At 36.4% G+C, this 18,464-nt stretch overlaps 1 protein-coding gene across 1 annotated transcript in view; it reads left to right on the top strand.

Annotated features, from left to right (window-relative positions):
- DLC1 (DLC1 Rho GTPase activating protein) overlaps positions 1 to 18,464 on the top strand; it is a 216,252-nt gene that overhangs the window by 15,249 nt on the left and 182,539 nt on the right. The gene's annotated exons all lie outside the window — the stretch shown is intronic.

Genomic DNA, 18,464 nt, shown 5'->3' with positions numbered 1-18,464 from the left:
AGTTTCAAGACAAATATGTCTATACAACAACTAAATTTTAGGAGCTTTTTTCAAGGTCTGAAAATGGCTGAGCTATAAATTTGGATGGTACCTTATATTCACTTTATATTTGATATTTTATATATTTAATGTATACTGGTCAAGGGTAAATGAGTAATGCAGTCTTCATTGGTTTTATTTTTGGTTTTCTGCTGCTATCATTATCTCTTAGGAAAACAGATTGTGTCTAGGGGTTTGGAAGCCTTATTGAAAAAGAGACTATAAGGAAAAAGTGCAACAAGATTTTAAAAGAGGAAAAAAGGGATTGGAAATATTTTGCAGTAGTTCTTTGGTCTTCAGCTCAGCCCTATGAGTATATGTTCTTGCAAAAACAAGTATTGCTGAGGCTGAAACAATATTTTGTAATTTTAAAGCAACCAGAGATTTTCACTGTCTTCACTGAGTAAGGAAGGGTATCATGACAAATTTTAATGGAGAGATTCCTTGGCAATAAAACTCCCATTGGCTTTAATGCAAGGAGATGTGCTGATTGTGGCATTATGGAATTCATCTTAAAAGTCTGGCTTTCCCAGTTATGCTGCTTACTCTAGCTAATAACCAATTTGTAATTGTTTACTTCTCTCTGCCTTTTTTTATTTGACATCATCCAGCTTCTTTTGTCTGGATTTTTTTTGTACATCTGGTTTCTTTTAATTGTATGGGTTTTGTTTGTCAGCTACAGTGCCTCAGTAGCTGTTTTCACTAAAGCATAAATTCACATATCTGAAGAACTCTATGCCCACACAGCATCCTGAGCTGCTGGCCATTGCTTCCTTGTGTACACCCTTTGGTAATAGTAACACTTAGATTAACATGGTGAGAAGATGTAAGAAAGTTTTGCCAAAGTTTTCAGAAGCCCTCAAAGCCAGTCTTCTTTTGGCAGTTCATGTGATCACAGTTAATGCAGTAACCGTTTAAATATCTCACAGTAAGAATATCTCAGAGTTTCAAATAAGAAACAAAAATATGACTGCCAGTACCAGAAATGCTAATGAAAATGGTTCAAGTTTAAAAAAAGAAGATTAACCAAATTGACATTTTAGTGGAGAATTAATTATTATAACCATTTCTCATCTGCTTTAATTTGGCATCAAATTTTCTTTTAAAATAGAGATATTGATATTGATATGTACATTTCATATCATTGGTTAGATGAAACATACTATAGTTTTTAATAGCTTTGATTTGATGCTAGTTTCTATGTTTTCCTTGGATCTTGTTTTGAGGTCACATAGTCATCTTTTAAATGTACACTCATGAGAACAATATTTGAGAATGTATGTATAAATTTGTGTTGGTGCCATTAAATATTTTAAAGGACAAACTATAAAAAATTCCACTGAGACTTACAGTGAGAAAAACTAAGGAAGGAGATGGGCATAAAAAGGATGAAAACAAGGAGTTTCTTCAAGAAAGTTTGAATATTACAGGGCTGCAACAATTGCAAAATTGTGTGTAATATAAAAGAGGATGGAATCTGTAAATCTCAAGGAGACCTCATCCAAGTTTGGTTAAAGAAATCTTTGCCACTGTAACATGAATAGCAAAAGGAAAAGATATGATCTGCTATTGTTTGTGGTATTATTTATCTCTAAGTTCACAGGACACTTCTACAAACAACATTCCTGCATAAGGGATTTTCTCACTCATATCTAACCATACACTATTTTCCAAAAGCCTATCTGTGTTGGTAATAGTGTGAAATGAAAAATGTGCCTATGTTTACAAACTTCCCCTGAAAGCCACTTTTGTAATTTTAAGAAAACATTCGAAAAACTGCAGACTTGAAACTGAATCCATCCATAAAAGCCAAGTATTTGCTTTGCAGTGACAGGAAGACTTAAGGGATTGGGAATGGTATATAAAACCTTTTCTCTCAAGGTCAGCAGTTCAAACAGTGCAGTTAAGGCCTAAAGCACACCACTGTCTGATTAATGCTCAATGTCAATTATAGTTGCACATAATCATGTGCCCATAAAGGTCAGAATATGGGAAAAGGCACATGGAAATTAATTGCCAAAGGTATTTGGGCATCCAAATCTTGCAGTAGTGCCTTGGGTGATCATAGAAAGGTGCTAATCTTCAGACATTTTCATGACAGTTAAAACTTAGGACCTTTGAGTAGACTTGTGCTCTTGCTCTTGCTGGTACTAAATTCTTTCTCAAATCTGTTCCTCGTTAACATATTTTAAACTGTTTTTAATTGTGGCAATAGAGCATGACCTTCCCTCTTATCTTTAGATCGGCTGTCTTCAAACCAGAGCTGAGGTGAGAGACAGTGTGGATCTGATAGGCTTGCTCTGCAGACAGATGCAGGTTCGAGGGCTTAAGGGCTTAAAGTTTAGCATCTTTGACCAGCACTAACTCCATTGCAGTAAATTGCTTTAGTCATGATGGATGTACTGACACTGAAGATGCTTTTTGCAAACATGTCCAGCTGTTGCAGCATTCTTTGCTCCCTCAAGTCACCAGGGTTCAAATGTTCGAAGCGCAGCATCCTCTCTTTGGCTTCTTCAGAAACACTTCCTTAAGGCTCGGAAATAGAGAGGACATGAATTTAATTGTGAGAAGTTAATGATATTAGGTCTAATTGAAAGATACAAAATAATCAAGCTTTCCTGTTTTCCTGCTTTAATAATCAATTCTGTTCATCCACAGCATGAAGTTTATGGTTATTAATGGTTCAGAGTAGCAGAAACTTAAATGGATTAAATATATATGGATAAACCAGGTAAACCCTTCTGTATGCTTTCCTGGGTCAAATAAATTTAGATTTTAAAATAGTCACTTCACAGAATTGTACATGGAATAATCTTTGGAACTAAAAAGAAAACCGTAGTGCTTGGGTTATCAAAACTGCTCACATGTATGTTCATGTGTAAAAAGCAACAGAGCTTTTAGCAAACTGTATTACACAAAACTAGAAGAGCACCAACTATTGAGGGAATACCAACAAAAGGAGATATTTAATTATCATGCACTGATTTGTATATGGAAGAAAATGGCTATTATCTCATACAGAATCTATCACATTTTTGCATGTGCTCCATTTTGTTTTCTCTAATCTGCTCATCTCATCAAGCTTAGCCAAAAGCAGGAAAATCCCTGCTGGGGTATATAGAGAAGGTTCACAAATGCAGCAGAACTCTAACATATTAATTTCAGTTCTTTTTCAACACAAAAATGACTACTTTATTCAGCACCAGCATAAAAAGGTGGGTTGAGGCATGTAGTTTCTCAGTAAGTTCTCCCCACTCACTTCCCAAAGACCATTACAGCCGTGTTGTTGCAGCCAGTGATAATCAGCACTTTTCACAATGCTTATTTTCTACTCCTTTACTGATTCACTATTTAAAAGAGCTGTCTGAGCCTTGTTTTAAAAATTGCATTTACAGTGTGGCTCTAAATAATTTGAATAAAAATCCATGAAGTTTAAAAAAAGGTGAAATATTGACAAACTCCACTTACAAAACAAATTTTGGCTTGTTGCATATATTTCATTGTTCTTCCACCATTCCCTCCTCTTAGATTTTATTCCTAGAGATCATTTAATGGGAATTCACAGAAACCACTGTGACTGTTCATCTCTCTCCAGTAGGACAGTGTAATTCCTCATGGAGGTCTACTTAGATTTCCAGTTTCAAATAAATGATGTAATCTCAAAGTCATTCCTGCAAGGCCAAAGAACATAAGACTCAGGGTTATTCCTAATGCTCGTTATTATTGCTACTACTTTAATCCAGATTTCTAGACGAAATACTGTGTGATTTGCACAGGATGCTTAAGGACACAGCTAATGTCAGCATAAAGGCAACTGCCAGTGTCAATAAGATGAAAATTAATTTAAGAGTAAAATTAACAGAAGACTGGCAGTAAACGTCAAAAGAAACCTGGGTAGAATGTTACCTGGAATGACACATATCTTTGGAACAGCACCTTTTCCCCACAGGAAAGTTGTGAGTTTTTAAAACACGGTTTTACATTTCCTGTAATGTTACAATAAATTTTGTTTATTTATTTCAACAATTATAATTATACTAATGTGAGAAAGCAAAAAAATTACTTACCTGAATTCAGACTTCTCCATCCATATGTGCTTTTGAATATTATGCACATCCATGAGATGTGAAGGGTGACTCTCTCCCATTATGATCAGAATTACATTTTGTTTCACAACACTAAGACTGTTATCTTTTGGGGCATAGGCTCTTCCAGGAGCTTCTATTTGTATCACCATAAATTAATTTCACAGCAAACTTATGAAGTTTTGCTTGCTGGCTCACACTAAGGTATGTGGGAGCAGTAGTAGGAAAGATTAACCAAAAAAACCCCGTAAGAGGTACTTGTTTTACTGAAATTGTTCCTTTGCAACTCTTTCTGTGCCATCTCTTCTATTCTCATTGCATGATCCTTTTCAACTGAGCAATTAAAAGTAATATGATCTTGTTGTGAACAATAATATGAAACATTGTAGGTAATTTCTTATTTTACTGATGTTTGTATACCAGAGTTTCCATCCCTACCACCAGTTTGTCTTTCTGAAATCTTAATCTCCCTTTACCTCTATTCTGTGCCTTTTAAATTATGATAATTTAATTATTCATTCTTTTTTTACTTTTTTAAAATTTTCGTTTAAAGGTTCTCACAGTGGTTTTGTTATTTCTATTTTATAGAAACTGGTTTCATAGGGATCCAGCCTGGACTATTGCTACATAAGTAGTATGATCTAGACTTGTTAGGGTTGCACAGCAACAATAACTTGGACAGATCAACACAGGAAAAAAACCAGAAGATAGAAGCAAGGATAAAAACAATAGGCATATACAGGAAATCTTAATTAAAAATGGAAATATGCGTTCTGACTGTATTCTGATTTTGCAACAGGGAATTAAATTCACCTTTTTCTGAGATGCAGTCTGCAAATGTGTCAGTCAGAGGAAGATGACAGCTTTAAAAGTTGGTGATTTTCTGAGTCAATTATCGTTAATTGTTCCTTGGCAAAATATGATAAATAAATGCAGTCATTTCTCACAGTTTGTTTTCCTATTGAGTATTTCAAAAGATAGTCATCTTGAAAATATTCTAGTGGAGGAATCCAATAACCAGGGAAGAAATCTGTCCTCTAAAATCGTAGTGATCATTAGAAATTTTGAAAGTGTGGTCAGTCATGAATGTTATTTGGATGGCTGTTAGAAGACCAAGGTTTCTGTGCTTCATTATGGTCATAGACCATAATGACCAACTCCCAGCTGCTTAGATCTGTACATTGAAAAAGAATTAATGGATGTCAGTGGAACTGCTGTGCTCTTAGACTGTGCTTAAGTGCCTTGCTGAACTTGGGTGTTATAATTTGTAACTTTAGAGACACCAGAAGCTAATTACTGTAGAGGTATTATCATAGTAAAATTACTTTCAAATCATATGATTCTCTAACTATATTTCCTGTACAATTCAAACCTGCACTTATGCAAGAGTAGCTTCATTTTCATATACAGAGATAAATAATATAATTATAATATAATATAATCAAGCTTCATTTTCATATACAGAGATAAATAATATAATCTTGGCATCTAGGACATTTTCTTAGTTTTGTAAAGGATAATTTCAAATGCAAATATTGGAAATATGATAGTCTCTTTTTAAAGATGGTCTTTCAAACAGTGGAAATCTATTTTATCAGGTGTGAAATTTGGATTTGTTTTTGTTTCATTTCTGCATCTCTTATAATTTTCTAACTTTATATAGGTTTTAAAAAGATTCTCAAACTCCCTAAAGGTTTTAGAGAAGAGCATGGATCTGTTTATCCAAATTCATAATGTGAATATGACCACGATCAAAAATTAGTGAGATCTTAAGCCACAACAGCTTTTTGAAAGTTTAACTCCTACCCACAACTCAGAGCTACAGTCTGTAGTATTAGTACAGTGGGCAATTATTACTGAAATCCAGTTACTTCACCACAAGGAATTTGCTGCATTTGCATATTGCTATTAAACGGTCATGGTTTTGAAGGCATTGAGAAGAATCTGGCAAGAGATGCAAGTGAAGCAAAAAAAAAATAGTACAATTTCTTCGGAAAAAAATTAAATCTTCTTGGCTGTCACGAATATTTGTTTCTCTTTTCTGCACTGAAAACTTGCTTTCTAAATTTGCCATTTAATAATGAAAATGTGGTTCAAAAATATAAATGGACTGAAACAGTTGGATTAACATTTTTTTAAATTATGTGTATTTTCTATGGTAATTAGTAGAAAGTGGTGGTCATAAAGCACTCTTATTATTGTGGTTACATGACCATGAATTTTCTCTATTACTTTCACAAAAATATGTATCATAAATATTATCTCCATCTAAAAGATGTGGGAAGCTAAAGAATGCTTTCCCACAGACTTCCTTTATGTTTGGACTGAAGTATGATGAATTTCAAACAATGTGAAAAGTATTTAAAACAAGTTCAGAACAGGATGGGATGATTGCCAGGCCATTACTGTATAACCTTTATGCAAATTTTACTTTGGCACATTTTTGTGACAGTGTACAGCAATAAATTTTCAAGGTTGACAGTGTTGTCTAGACTGCAAACCAAGAGACTGTTGCCCATCAAATTATGCTTGGAGCTGAGCTACCTAAAATGGTCATGAAAGTATTTGTAAGCAGTTTGTAGTCACATACACTACTGCTTCAAAAATCATCTACCAAAATCATCTACATGCTTCTAGGGACTAGTCTAGAGAGCTTTAGTTTCATGCAGTGTGCACTCAGAGATTTCTAATTTTGTCCAATTCTGCAATATTTATAGGAAGAAAACGTCTAAAACATTTTTTGTTTTTAAAATGAATCTTTAAAAACTCCTTACTAGCCAATATTTACTCTCTGCACTCTATAAATTGTCAATGGTAGGTAATGTTAAATGGGCCAATGACCACTTGCTAAAATGACACCAGATTTTTAATTAACATCAAACTTTTGAGGGAAGCGGTTTTGAAAGGAATGAATAGTACGTAAAACCTTTAACAAACAGGAAGTGAAGACACTTGGACAAAACACCGTGGATTACATGACTTCACTGTCCACAACACACTTTCTGTTGGTTAAATAAAAACAAAATTTACAAGGAATTTACTTCCTAGAGCTGTTCCTCTGACACTTTCACAAGCATAATGGTCACTTTGAATTAACCTTCAAGTGAGAACAGAGAGATCCAAGAGGCACACTTTCCATCCTAAAACAGTACTTACAGTAGTAATCAGAAAAGACAGTATTAGAGCACTGCTGCCTATATTAAAGAGCTTTTGATGCCATAACTATGGCAGAACAGCTTTTTTAAGCACAATTGTCTACTACAGGCATGAGCAGTGCTAAAAGTAAAAGGTTTTTTAATGTTGCTGTGTCAAAGAAGGAGATAGAGAAGATCAGCCTACCCTGGGCAGCTCTGGGAGCTGAGGTTTTACAGCAATAGTCTTTGCCACTGCTATCAAGCAGTTCTTGACCATAGAAGTTTGGTGGTGAGTTAGTCCATGGGTATCCAACCAATTCCCATGAAATGGTTAAAAGCAAACAAACAAAGAGAACTGCTCTTGTGAGCTGAACTGCAGCAAGGTGGGAGCCACCTGCAAAGTTTATTATGAGATTTTTTCTTACTGTTTTATTTTGGTTGGGGCCTTTTGGGTTTTTTGTTTGTTTGTTTGGTTGGGTTTTTTTGTTTTGTTTGGTTTTGGTTTTGGTTTTTGTTTTGCTTCCCATCATAATGGTACATTGATTGAAACACCTAAAATGTGTTGCTCATGCTTATATCCTTTTACTGCTCTCTCTCAAAGGTGACATAAGAGGTTTGTAAATGCAAGGAGGTTTATGCGTCAAAAAATACACATGGTGTATTGAATATGTCTTTACAAAATGAAACAATACTGCTTCTGCTGCCAAAAGCTGTTCCAAGTTCCAGAGGATATGGCCAAAGATGGTTATGAATTCAAATTTAGAGGGATATTCTTCCTTCTTTGAAAAAAATCTAGGCAGCAATACATGCGTGAGCATCTGTGTGCACTGAGGTGAATGTATGGCAAATGTATACCAGATCCTCTGTGCTTTTCATAACCCTGTCACAGCTGATGTCTAAATCTTTTACAACAATGGAACAGAAGAACTTGGCTTATGCACACAATGCTAATGAGAAATTGGCTCACTATAACATGAAGATGTCCCTCAGTATTACAGCAATAACTGTCATATCTGAAGTTTCGCACTCCCTTTCTAGCTTCACCTTAGAATAAGTAAGACTTAGAATAGCAAATGCAATATGTATTTATGTTAAATAGAAGTCTATTTATCCTTTTCTGTAAGTTGCCTCCTTCCTAAACCCTTTTTTTCACACAGCACATGCAATTAAACAAAGGTTTCTATTTGAATATCCTGAATATTTTGTTAATGTATTATCTCTACCCTAAAAAAAAGTCTTTAAGGAGCTGATTATATTCTTGCACTACATGTTTTAATCTCTTCAATGGCATCCTCAACCTTCTTAAAAAAGATGGTTTGCATGCACTACTAATCACTGATACGTGATTCATGGCTGTTTGATATGAAGACAATATAAAATTCAGCAGTGTTAAAGCTCGTGGCTTGTGTTGCAGGTAATTTTAGCTTCAAAATATTTTAAAAGCGGACTCCTTCAATACAGTGAACATGAAAAGGCATGGTTCAGAAGCCAAATTTTGGTAATTTAAATCAAACTACTTTCCTACATCCAGATTCCCTGAAAAACTTTCTTTTTCTGATAAATGCCAAATTGTATTTGTCTCACACAGATTTAGTAGTGATTCTATGTCCATATTAGACCTCACTACATCTACTGAATTTGTTCCAGCATGTTAAACTCACCTCTTTACAAATACTCTACTGCTTGGTAGATGATGACAAGATGATCAAGTGGTAAATGAACGCTGTACTGTTTAGGCTTTTTATAGGAAGCAAAGTTGTCAGAGAGTAAATAAGAGAAGAACAGATAGTGAAGAAAGACAGGTCTTGGGAGACTATCTTAGAGGTGGGATAAGACTAGAAAATAAAGATGTGAAAACAATTGCTTTTCTATGTAAGGTGATAATTCAACTCTTAATTGCAGAAGGCTTTCTCAGCTCCTGAAAACAACTCCCAGTGGGCCACTTTTTTCCCCGGGTCTTTTTCGATGTTACTAGCATCGAAGATAATTTGGGGAGAAGTTCTTCTATATTAGTAACTTCATTAATATTCTTGTGCATGAATCTTCTGCAGGACTCATAATTTATCACATTTCACAAACATTTTATTAAGCTTTTAGAAATGTTGTGCTTTAATTTTTACTGTGGTTTCTTTTGCAAGATATGTTTTAAATATCCATGGATTATGCTTTTGCAGACTGAAGCCCATGAATAGTTGTGACAGTGGGGAAACCAGCTTTAATCAGATTCAGAAGTAATACATATATTCCTGGATTTTGCTCTCTTGGGAATACTAACAGTAGCCTTAGATTAGAATGCCCATAATATTTTTTTCACTAGGTCATCCATAATTTCTGTCAGACACAAAAAAATCCTTTTTCATCCAGCGTCTTCTAGTCAGGGTGTTAAGAACATTCTTCTCTCTGCTCTTGCTTTTTCACAAATGCTTTGTTGTTTAGGGTTTTTTTCCCCACTTCATGTACAAAGCTGAGTGCAGTATTGAGAATTTTAGCCATTAGGAGCTTATGTGCATATAAGGGAAAGAGTACTTGGTGACATGAAAATAATGTGTATTTTATTCCTTGCAAGTGTCATCATTTCACAGGGTTTGATTTCAAGGCAGCAGCCAAGCAGAGCTCTGTATTCACATGCAGAAATTAGGAAGGGAATATGAAGTTGTTGGCAAAATGAGTGGGTGACTTCCACGACTCTGCTCCACTTGGGTAGGATGGGTGAGTGGTCCCAAACACTCTCAAATGCTAGTTCTGTAGTAGTGGTTGTGGTTCCTAGCCCTCTTGTCCAGCATTCATTCAGTTGCCTAAAATGTGCCCTCAAGCCTAACTATTATGTGTTTTCTTTCACAGCTTCCTTAGTGGGCAGACTTTGCAGTGACTTTGTCCCTGATTCTGGTCTCTCTCTCAGTCCTTTCCATTACACTCAATTCATGGAGGACAAACTTTCCTGTGTCAACAGCATTGCCTCATGGAGCATAATAATAATGACAGTTTAAATGTCAGCCTTGTTATTCACCAATGATTGTCTTAGGGTTTAAATAGAAATTTCTTACTTTTTAGCTACTCTGTTCAGAGGGAATGTTTACCAGCAGCAACATATAATTGTGGAGCTTTGATCTTTGCTTTGAAATGACTTTTTGAGTGTAAAGAAAGCTCATCTATGCTGAGAACAACATCAGAAGCTATTTCTGGAATTAGACCAGGATTCTGAAGGTGAAAGGACACTTCTCCAGTTCTCTCAACAAGTCCTTGGGAAAGTTAAAAATAAGTCTTGCTGAAAAAAAATTGGCACTTGTTATTTGAGAAAATTTCTTTATTCCAGGAACTGCCTCATGTAGCAGAAATTTATTTACCATCTGTGTAGACTTGAAAAATTTTCCATCTTACCAGATACACAACTGAAATAGCAACAGATTTTCCATCCCAATGGTTTCCACCAACCTCCATTTTAAGGGAGTGTTGTAAAAACTCATGAAATTCTTGTGCTCTCTGAAGAGGGGTAGCTCAGTTAATAGACCATCTGTCAAACTCTGAGTTCTGATTGTGACCTCTAATAATGTCACCTCATTGTTGCTAAAGTATGTCCCCTGGGGGAGGGTAAGGAGGAACTCACAGACCTAGCAGCTGAAAATTTATTAGGTTTTTAAATTACAGTTCCATTTTTAATTAATATTACAGTACTGACTTTAAAAAAAAAGTAGTCACTTGAGAAATTTATTTATTTTGAGTATAGATGCACTTCCTTACTTCTGCAACGGCAGGGGAAGGAAAAAAGTTAGAAAAAAATATAAAAGGTGCCACCCCCAAAAAAATCCCCACTAATTCTTGAAGTAACTCTAGGCCTTTAAAATATGAAGCAACTTGTCTGTAAATCTGAATATCCCTTCTGTGTATTCATATGAATACACAGGCCAGAAACCAATGCAAACAATTCCTGGGAAACAGAAAAAGAGAAAAGAGTTCAGAAACAGATGTCAGAGTACACAAGCTTAACTTTCGTTTGTTGCCTCTGCATTGATACATTTTAGTTTTGTTTTTAATGCAAATCAAGAATCTTCAAAAACTATGGGGGCTGATTCTTAGTTGATGCTTGGATGGATTTTTTGATCCCATCTACCAAAATAATACTTGTGTAATTAGCAAGCTTGGTGTTCAAGGCAGTTATCAAAAGTTTTCTCTCAGTTCAGAGGTCTGATTTGCTGAAAAAATGTAAAAACCCTATCTACCATTGTTATTATAATTGAAGGGCTTTTCTGCCTTATCTATTTTTGCCTGCCACTCTGTTCAGGGTGTTTGACTGAAAGTGTTTAATCCTAAACAGGCATCCTATCAAAGATGCTTTTGCTTTCATAATTCTGAGTCTCTGAACGAGCAAAATTGTATGATATGTGATTTTTTTTTAACTAAAAGCCTTACTGAATCCTTTAATCTGGCAATTCAAATCTGTATTTTAAACCTGTTCTATCTATTTTGGATATCTTTAGGATATAATTTTTTTATTTGACTTCATGTGGTAAGGTAAGATACTGTTGTTTCAGCAAAATCCTGTAATTGTGAAAATGAACGAGTGTAAGTTTCAAGCCATTCTATAATCTTTCTTGCTGCTTCTAAATCATCTACAATCCCAAAATAAGGAAATTACAATTTATATTATCAGCATTCAACTGAATGTTATTCAACAACTTGAACTTTAAAATGTGAATTGCAGTTCCCAGGGAAACAGGTGGTTTTAGTTAGTCTTGTGCTAGTGGGTTAAGGTACCTGTGCACTGTTGTGCTTTAGTTTGGGTCAGGAGCATTCTTTTGAAGGGACTTTGCTGAGTGACATGATATAAAGCATGAGAGATGAATGATACAAGATGATGAGATTAAGTGTACTCTCTCTGATTTTGTAGCTGCAGGGCAGATTTGATAGATCTAATGCATTGATTCACAAAGAAAAAATGTATTTTAGAATTATCAGTAGTCAGGGAAAATTTTTCAGATATTAGGAAAAAAAAAAATGTACCTCAGAGGGTAGCAGATTCATGTCTGCACAGGGCAGGAAGTAGGAACTGAAAGACACAGTCATAGGATTTTACATTCCCATGACTTGCAATGTGAAATTGTCAACCTCTGTCCTCTACCCCAAACAAACTGGTTGCAATATACACAATTGTAATGACTTTGAGAAGAATGACTACCAAAAAATAATCTTCTGAAGACGAATTTTTAAAATAGATCATTACATCACAGTTTCCTTTTAGGTAAATTTGATAAATATTCCCTGCTAGAAGAATATGGATTTCTATCTATAGAATATAGATTTAGCCCCTAAACAAACTAGGGAGTCTCTTGAGATTTTTATAGGCTTTGCTTTATCTGAAATATATTTGATGCAATGTAAAACTAGTCAAGAATATTTTCTTCCTGTACTTGTGCTTTCTAGTTCTAATTCCCAGCAGTCTTGTGGTAATGTGTTCATTCTGTTGGCCAGCTGTTCAGCTCTCCATGAATGCATCCTCCTGATGTGCATTTCCCAGCATTTTACAAGTAAACGTCCTTTTCCACTTCAATATACAAATTTTTTGAAAGCAAAACTGTGTACCATTGGGAATCAAGACAGAGAATCTAATGTAAACATAATCAGTGAGGAGTGAAGAAATAGATACTACTAAGTATAAGTACTAAAATCCTTTTAATGTGTGTTTGAAGTAGTGAGGATACTGTCTTGTACTAGTGTTTTGGGTTCTTTGGTTTTTGTTGAGGATTTTTAGGGGGTTTTTTGTTTGTTTTTGGTGGGGTTTTTTTGTCTCTGACACAATTACCTTTATTTTGCTCTTGTTGCCTGTAGCAGAGAAGAACTCTTTGATTCCTTTCTCTAGGCCCTTGGTAGTAGGACCCAATAGTAAAGCAAATAATATCCCCCACCATTGCTATTGATATTAACTTCAGTCTCTGTAAGGACAGAGTTGTGAGCATCAAAGGTAAAGTTTGTCTGTACAGGGGAAATAGAAAGTGCACAAGCAGACTACAACAGAATGAACTGATTTCTTCCCTCTTAGAACATGTTCTTCACCAAAAATGGATTGTGGGATTATTAAAGATCAAGTGTTAAGAAAGCTGAAAATAGGGATGGTTGGGATGGTTTTCTCCCTGGTACTGTCCCCGATTCTCAAGACAAAAGAGAAATTTAGCAGCTAGAAATCGTTGTACTCTCTGGTCATCCCAAAGCAGTTGGGGGTGGGTTGTGTGGGGCTGTGCTAATCAAAAATGCAAAGGAAATGTTTGTGTACAATGTATTTTAGGAATCTTTATTTGTTTACTGTGGTGAAGCCTAACATTTCATTCATTGTTATACAGCTCTTGGATTCAATTTGAAATTTAATTCTGCACAGACAGGGAAAAAAATGTTGTGCGTAGGACTCTGAAATAGTATAGTGTAGTTTACAGTGAATGTTTTGAATTTGGGCCATTTGTCTAATTTGAATTGCTCTTTCTTATTTTACATCAACTGGGATTGATGTTAACACCCAGAACACTGTGGTGTTAACACAACACCCAGGCCACAGTTTCAGCAGGCAGAGAAAATGTGGAGTGTGACTTAACTGAGTAATGCATGAGGAGTCTCTGTGTCAAGAGGAATCTGTGGCATCTACTTGATAACATCGTTGTTCACTCTCTGCTTGAGTGATTCCCATTACTCCATGACAAATAGTAAGATTTGTCTTTGCTACCATGACCAAAGCATAAAATTTGGCCTTTTTCTGTGAGTCCCCATGTCATATGCACACATATTATGTGGCAGTGGTTTTTTGATCATTTTTGGCAGTATGTGGAACAGTTGTTTTGTGATTTTTATCACTTCACATGTTCTGTAGGGAAACAAGATAAGTACTTATTTGTTCTAGTTTTTTCTGTCCTGTATAAATGATCTCCATCTGTTGTATTATTTGTGTTTTAAAAGGCAGCATAAGAATTGAAAGAAATAATATTTTATTAGAAGCTTTTTTTTAAAAAAAAAAAAAAGTGTATCATATTTATCACATATTTTCCAGTAAATACCCTGAATTTTTTGATTTGTTGATTAGGGAATGTAACCAAAATTTAGCAGTCTGGAAGAAGAGTTCCTGATAACAATATCAGTACAAGCATGAATAAATAAAACCAGAGGAATTACATATTCTCAGTCAAAGGCAGAGCTGGTGTTAGGAGTTGGCAGTACTTGAATTTCAATATGCAATAGGCTTTGAGAACAGGATTCGGGCAAAATAACTATTTTACTATTATGCGTATTTTAAATAGTCTGTAAAATAATATTAAGTACGTAACTTACAAAAGGAGTATCTTGGCTGAAATAATATAATATACAGAAACGATAAGAAAGACAGTAGAAAGCTAGTTTAGATGTGTTCTGAAGATTTTTTTGCAAGCTTCAGCCTATTGACTGGCCTTTTGTAGCCAGAAACTTAGGCCCTGAACCCGGGTCAGGGCAATCACAAGCACAAATACAGGCTGGGCAGAGAATGGATCAAGACCAGCCCTGAGGAGAAGGACTTGGAGGCGCTGGTGGATAAGAAGCTCAACGTGACCCAGCCATGAGCACTTGCAGAGCAGAAAGCCAATGGTGTTCTGGGCTGCATCAAAAGAAGCGTGACCAGGAGGTCAAGGGAGGAGATTCGTTGTCATGGCAGGCCCTGGGGCAGTGGTGGAGTGCTGTGACTTTCTAGAGGAGTGTCCTGGGGAGGATGGCCTCTGGGCACAGGCACGTCCTCCATGCTCACTCCGGGGCCAAGAGTGATTTCAGCTCTTTTGTGAGCTCTCCATTTCGGCCGGCACAGGAGGAAGAGACGGGAGCCATGTGTGGTGATCCAAGGCGAAGCTTTATTCTTCTTTCCTTGCAGGGGTCCAGGGACGAACAGGCTCCAGGGTTCTGGGGGAGCAGGGTTGATCTAGGAAAGCCAGGGGGCGGGGTAGAGCAGCAAACCAATCATCTGAGGGCTCAGGGGCAGTGCAAAGGAGGAAGGGCCAATGGGGTACAAGCAATTTACATGAAACAGAGAGGCATGCTGGGAGTAACTTTTCAGTAGCCATTATGAGGAGGGAGTGCCTAAGGGGCATTCCCTCCAGGGGAGAGAGGCAGACTCTTGCTGAGAGGCTTTTGGTCTCCACAGATTCTCCCCCTTTACTCCACTCCACTCCCATGAGATATCCACCTGGAGTACTGCATCCAGTTCTGGATGCAACAGAAGTACTCCCCAAGTAAGAAAGACATGGACCCACTGGAGCATGTCCAGAGGAAACCAGTAAAATTCTCAGAGGGCTGAAACATCTGCTGTGAAGACTGAGAAGGCTGAGAGAGTGGGGCTGTTCAGCCTGTAGAAGGCACTGTGGACACCCTGTAGCACCCTTCCAGAACTTGAAGGGGATGTACGGGGAAGATGGAGGGAGATATTTTATAAGAACATGTAGTGATAGTACAAGGGGAGTGGATTTAAATTGAAAGAGTGTAGGTTTAGATTAGACATTAGGAAGAAATAATTTAATATAAGAGTGATGAGGTACTGGAATAGGTTGCCCAGAGAGGTTGTGGACTCCCCATCCCTGGAAATGTTTGAGGTCAGGTTGGATGTGGCTTTGAGCAGCCTGTTCCAGTGGGAGGTGTCTCTGCCCATGGCAAGGGAGCTGGAACTAGATGATCATTAAGGTCCTTCCAACCCAAACCATTCTATGATTCTATGATATGATCTTTTAGGAGTGCTTTGATTACTTCCACTTTTGCCAGATATTTAAAGAGAGCTGTCTTAGCAATTGCTGGAGTCTTCCACATTTCATGTCACAAAGTCAGAAAATATGCTTTATAGGTAGTGATGGAGATATTTCAGACAGGTTGTATCTAATGTCAAATCGACCAGTTCACCTGGGACAGAATATGGCTACTCACCATAGCAGCACAAAAACTGTGTGTATTGGTGAGGAGGATATGGACGAAAAATTACAACTCTGGAAGGGTACCCATTTATTGTCTACTACCATACCTTGGCCATTCACATCAACATAAGTAATACAGAAGAATCCTATTCTGTCACTTGCTGGATTCTTTGGGGATGACACTTGCTCTACAATCTATTTTTAAACAGTGAAAGGGTTTCATGACTATGACAATACACACTGATAGAAGGGCAGAGAAAAATTTATTAAGAAGGAACAGGTCTCCAGTGTTAACAAGTAAAAGTTTCATGACTATGACAATACATATTGATAAAAGGACACAGAAAAATTTATTAAGAATGATCTTAGCATTTTATTTAAATGAACTGCCTCATGTAAGCCAGAGTTCCTAAAATTAAGTAGTCTTTGCTAAAGTACACTGCAATGGAATTTACTAACCAGAAAGATAATGCTGCTTCCTTGAAAGAAAAACTTAAAAGATTTGATAATTAGCTCTCAGAGGAGTCCACTGGTTATTTTACAGCTGTGGAAAAAACAGTAGAAACCTATTTATTGACCTAGCTATCTGATAAATCAGAAAGACATCAGTGTCATGGAATCTTTTTGAACAGACCACCTCCTGACACTGGGAAAGATGCAGATGAGGTCAAAACCCTCAGCTTCCTGTCTCGGACAGGGAAAGGAGGAAAAAAAATCTGATAAACATAAAGCTAAACAGAGTTGCTTTGAAAATCTCTAGAGATAAAGGGAGCAGGGGAAAACATAAAAAACCCCAAAAAACCTCTTGCTAAATGTAGCAAGACAATACATGCATTCACTAAATTAAAAAACCCAAAAACCTTTCTGCTTTATATTTTTTCCAATTTGACTACACTGTCAGAACTGAGCCTGAAACATGGAAAGCAGTAATGAAACATCCCCCAACATCATAGCAAACACAGTCATTACCCCACTGACCAGAGCATTAAATACACTTTCAAATGTTACCACGCCATGGATGGATCAGAGGAACAGGGTTCAAAACAGAGGGGTACTCGGTATTGTTATTTAGGTCAACTTCTTCTTTAGCCTTGGGAAAGTACTTATCTTGCCTGTCATTTTCACATCCATAATCCAGAGTTAATTTTTTCCCTTGTTATTTGTAATACGAGTTTAGCTGTATTAAAGATGCACAGAAATATTATAGTAAGAACTTTACAATTACCTGAGATACATAGATGAAAGTTCTCCAAGAGCCTTTGAATCTTAAAATAAATCCTGCTTTTTACACTTCCTTCTGTTCTGTATTAAACCTCATGGCTTGCACCCAGTGTGGACAAATCTCCTGTTTTCACAGTGTCTGTGCTTTAAACTCAGATTTAGATGAAATTAAGCAGTTCCATGTAAAATATCTTATAGGTGTACCCTTACTCATTTGCATGTGCTTTCTGTCTCTCTGAGGTCTTCATACAGTGACTTGAGGAAACTGCATTTTCCAATGTAATTTTCTCTCATTCTCTGTATGAGCAGTTCCTTTCAGCTCTCTATTTGTCTCTCTTCTTCTCAGCAATATAAATACTCAGCCTTTTTTGAGGGTGTATCATACAACAATTCACCTTAATTGCATATTTAGAGATATTTATCTTCTTAAGCAAAAACATCTGCAGAACAACTCTGCCTTGAACGTGAGAAAAAATAAAGTCGTAGAATGAAAAGGCTTCCCCTGTTTTCCTTGGGTGACAAACACAGCAGAAGGATGCAAATCAGATTGGGGAAATCCTAATTTTGTTGCTAGCAAAACCTGGGTTATTACATAGGGCCTCAGATTTTACCAACAGTAATCAAGTTGCCTAAGCCTGATAATAAAATCTATTATCTCATATTTTAAACAAAGAAGAGCCAAATGGTATTTTGTTCCTGTTAATAAACTCACTGACTTAGTGAAACAGCCATATTGTCATTTATGTCCCACATTGTTATGAGTCAGAGGAAGCCAGATTTAACTAAAGCAGTGATGGAACTCCAGTTTATATTTTATTGGAAATTCTATAACAGTTATGCTTTTTTCTTTCTCCCCTATGCAGAAGGATGTGTTTGATAATAGTGACATTTGTTTCAACATTAAGTTTCTGTACAGGAAGAAATACTTTTAAATTACAAATATCCTATTCTTCAAACTGAGCTATCACCAGTCCAGCACCACTCACCATCAGATGCTTTGAATGCACTTGAAGTCCAGTCTCAGTGCAGCTCTTCCTTGGGGAGTCCAGCTGGTGGTGACTAGAAATTCACTACAGCTGGTCCCA

The sequence above is a fragment of the Sturnus vulgaris genome, chromosome 4 (assembly GCF_052056855.1).
Source record: "Sturnus vulgaris isolate bStuVul1 chromosome 4, bStuVul1.hap1, whole genome shotgun sequence".
Lineage (NCBI taxonomy): Eukaryota > Metazoa > Chordata > Aves > Passeriformes > Sturnidae > Sturnus > Sturnus vulgaris.
The sequence above is the reverse complement of the archived record's forward strand: the minus strand, read 5'-3'. Positions and strand labels throughout refer to the sequence as shown.